Genomic DNA, 4,570 nt, shown 5'->3' with positions numbered 1-4,570 from the left:
GAAAAAAAGAGTTTCACTAATTGAGCAAGTGAATATCACGTTGGGCCACCTCTGGCATTTGTGTAAGTAATTATTGGCTTGAAATGGTCTGAGAGTTGTTGGATGTCCCTTGGAGGGATACCATGCCAAATTTTGTCCAATTTATGCTTTGGATCGTCAAAATTACGAAATGGTTGGAGGGTTCTGCCCATAACGCTCCAAACTATATCAATTAGGGAGAGATGCGGTGACCTGGCTGTCCTAGATTTAGTACGACAAGCTCGAAGGTAAGGAGTATAAGCTCTAGCTGTATACGGGCGGGCATTAGTTTGCTGAAATGTAAGCGCAAGATGGCTTACCGTCAAGGGAACCAAAATGAGGCTTAGAATAACGTCGACGTACCTCTCTGCTCTAAGGGTACCCTAGTCCATCACTCCTGGTTGTCGGACTTCACGGCGGCTGACTTTCGGGTTGGTAACCCAACACTATCCGAAACGTCTCCAGACTCCCTGCTTCCTGGAATATCATTGACTAGAATTATCTTCAAAGATGAGTCTCGCTTGGAAATAAGCCCCGACGACCAACAAAGACGTTTCTGGAGACGCCCTGGACAGCGATGGAATGACAACTTGACTGTCGTTGACCTTACGGGCCGACAATCAGGAGTGATGGTTTGAGGTGCCATTTCTTTTCATAACAACACCCTTTCTTTGTCTTCTGCTGCACCTATACGTACTGCGGTACGTCTACGTTATTCTGCTCCCTATTTTCCGCCTTTCAAGGTATATATTTCAGAAAGATAAGCACGACGTGAGTTTGCACTACTTGCCTTTAAGCCTGCGAAAGCCTACCTTGGCTAGCAAATTCGTCGGATTTCTCTCTATTTGAGGACGTTTGGAACATTGTGGGTAGGGCCCTCTGACCACGTCGGGATTTTGTCACTGAATTTCACCAGTTGGACAGAAATTGGCACGATATCCCTCAGAAGGACACCCAACAACCCACAATTATTCCCAAGCCGAATTACTAAGAGCCACAGCTGAACCAGCACCTTACTGACTTGCTCAATTTGTGAAGCTCTTTGTCTTCAATAAATCATCCAAATTTTCAGAAACTGTAAGTACGCAAAACATCTTCCCATTTCCATCCCGTTCAGAAAATTCCTTCGTAGTGCGTCGTTTTTTTTCATTTTGTCTTAGAGGCTACATCTTACACATTAAAAGCATTATCATATTCCGTGGTGTTATACTCGTAGATACGTATTTTATCCCTCTTCAGTAGCTGCATTTGTATGTATCGAAATAATAAGCAGCGAGATGCAAAAAAAGATATGTAATTTCTTTATTGGTTTCGGGCACTTAGTGCCATTCTTCATAAGGTTATTCCTAGAGCATTATTTGGAAGTATCAACAATAGGATGCATACAGCAAATAATACGATAGGAATAACCTCCTGAGGAAGTGCACAAAGTGCCCGAAACTGGTAAAGAAATTAAATTGCTTTTATGCAACTGGTTGCTTATTATTTAGTTAGACTCGTAGTTACTTTAACGTCGTAGATTTCTCTTCGTTAAGAATACCTCTCTGTTTTCTACTTGCAAGGAACTCTTATTGGTAAACAGTGGGGAACTACTCGTGTATCTGCTACTGAATGTGAAGGAACAGGGCATCAGCCTGGACACCGGTATCTACTGCCTTCCAAGTCACGTGGACGAACAGAGCGAGCTAAATTTCATGCGATCTTCGTTTGCGCAATCCATTTTGGTTCCAGCCGAGGAGATTTTCGGGCTTCAGAAATGTCATAATACGTGAGCCTGAAACCGTATTGCCGCGCCGGATTAGCCGAGCGGTCTCAGGCTCTACAGTCATGGACTATGCGGCTGGTCCCGGCGGAGGTTCGAGTCCTCCCTCGGGCATGGGTGTGTGTGTTTGTCCTTAGGATAATTTAGGTTAAGTAGTGTGTAAGCTTAGGGGCTGATGACCATAGCAGTTAAGTTCCATAAGATTTCACACACATTTGGACATTTTTTTGAAACCGTATTCCTAAATTTCCTAAGATACTGACGTCGGCGATATAGTTCTGTACTTGTGCGCATCTATTCGACAACCATTCTTGAAATTGCCAATGAAGTGGGCGATTTTCCTATCTGCTTGACGCTTCGTTCCTCCAGTGACCTGCTGCTACAGAAACAGAAGGTTCTTCCGCATATATTATGCAGTATCCCTTAGGTGTCTCACCGGTTCAGTCCCATTTCCTGCATTGAGCGAGTTCAGTCTTTTCCCATTGTACAACCACTGACTTCGATACGTCATTTTTCCTTTCGTGCGATTGTTGAACGAAATAATCGCAGTACGATCCTCCTGTGTCCAATGTAATCGACCTTATGACCTCTTGGGGTGTACAATTAATGGGCTTACACACCTAGTTACACTATGGTTGGAACTATTTAGAAAATGAAAGTCTAGTGAACACTTTTTAATCAGTGTGCTGCTATGGTCTATAACCGTCAGCCAGCGGAGTGTTTAGAAATCGGTTGAAGTAAGTTTCTGAAGTACACTGCGTAGCACAGTGGCACGGTGCAGCCAGTTAGTACGGTAAAGTGTCAGTGCAGCCGCAGGGGCACGGGGTTCGCAGAGGCTCCACGTGAGCCAGTGGTGTGCGGAAGTGGCGGTGTCCGGTGGCCATTCGTCAGCGCCACCGGCAGCAGGACCCTCTGTGGACAGCCTTGTCCGGGCTCTGACCACAGCAGCCGGCGTGGAAAACTACCCATCTCTGGCCGTCGCCACAGCTGACGGCTGGAATGGCTCCACAGCCATGACGTTCTTGCAGAAACACCACGGCGTTAGAACTGCAACACTTGACGAGCTCTGTATGAAACATGACAACACAGTTCAAGACAAAAAGCTTACTTAGACAACTATTTCCTAACTTCTGAATAACTTGAACGGCACGCTGAGCCGTAGTACACCACCTATACCAAACTGTAATGCTCTTATTGATGTAATATTCTCTAAATGATGTTTGTTTTAGCTTGAAACGACCAAATACCTCCAAAGCGACGCATCGTGTGACAAAAATGCTTAGCTGAGAAGTTGTTATTAGTAAAGAGACACCTGTCTGTGCTACAACTGCCCACCTCTTAACTACCCCTCCGGCGTGGCTGTGGACCACTTTGCATTTTCGAGTGGGATTCCCTTAATTTTATTGCATTTTCAGATTCTACGTCAAAGCATACCTATGGTCGAAAAATATGAAGTGTGGCTGTTTTCGGAATCAGGAAATGACGAATTTGATTTTATATTTCATTTACAATGTAAATGTAAACCTCTGTTCTAACGAAATTTGCTTTAGCGCTGCAAATTTTATTGCACAGCGCAATATGGTTAGCCGGTTCAGTTTGTTGTTAGAAACTACGTTTAACCTGATCCAGGAAAAGTGATGTGGATGTTCTAGTGTGAGTCAAAAAATAAGTCGCAAACGCAAGAATACCGCATATCATTTTAAGGATACAGGTTACTTTTCTGCCTCAACATTATGTATAAATCCACACCTATTTCTTTCAGGCACTGTTTATAATGTATATGTTTTACAGATTTTTTGTTGATATCAGGTAATGCAACACACTTTCTACACAAATCAGAAGTGTTTTGAATATTTTTTAACCTGCTTAGGATTATTAAAAAAATTATAGAGAAATTTATGCAATTCTTTTTCCAAAATGCTTCCTTAAATTTAGGTACCATATAATCCAATGTTATACATTTGAAGGAGGCGAAATTTTTACCAGATATGCATGACATGATGGCTGAGGTACTAGACGAATTTAATTCCACCTATTATGTATATTAGAGGGATTAAAAAATCACATCTTACATTTTAATTTTATAATTTTTTCCTATTAAAAATGTTATTTTTTTCTATAATTTAGTTGATTCTGCAATAAAGCTTAGGGTTACTACATAAGTATGGACTAATTCAAGTTACAGAAAGAAAATTGAAGCAATACTTTATAAACTTAAGGAAATATTTGTACCTGAATTCTGAAACATACAACTTGTGGGAAACTGTGAATGAAGATATGAGTCCAAATTAACTGTATCTCAGAACATTCCTGAAGCATAGTTTTCATCCTGCAGCATTTCTTCATCTTCAAGCTTCCGCTTGGCATTCCTTTTAGCACTTCTTGCTTCTTTGATAACTTGGAGAGCGAATCTTGCAGATTCATGCTCCTATTTTCTGTCACATGTAAGCAATTGATCTTCCATATTAGAGCCACATTTTTATGCCTAAATTTCTCAGGACTTACAACCTTCCTATCACTCCATCACTGAAACATATCACTGCATCTAGTACACCAACTTTTAATGTATTTAGTCCTACAAAAACATTCTTGAGTAATCTTTCCCATATACAATGATTGGAACTTTCATTTGTATTCCGAGTGCCTCTATGAAGACATTTACTAAGGAAAACAGCGTCACTCAGGTCTCTAAAAGTTGGTTTTATTTCATTTGTAACAGGCCCAGGGAGAGAATGATGGTATATTTGACCACTTTTCTTTAATTTTAGGTAACCACATCAAGAATCTGCT

Source organism: Schistocerca americana, chromosome 6 (assembly GCF_021461395.2).
Source record: "Schistocerca americana isolate TAMUIC-IGC-003095 chromosome 6, iqSchAmer2.1, whole genome shotgun sequence".
Classification (NCBI taxonomy): domain Eukaryota; kingdom Metazoa; phylum Arthropoda; class Insecta; order Orthoptera; family Acrididae; genus Schistocerca; species Schistocerca americana.
Note: the sequence above shows the minus strand (reverse complement) of the source record.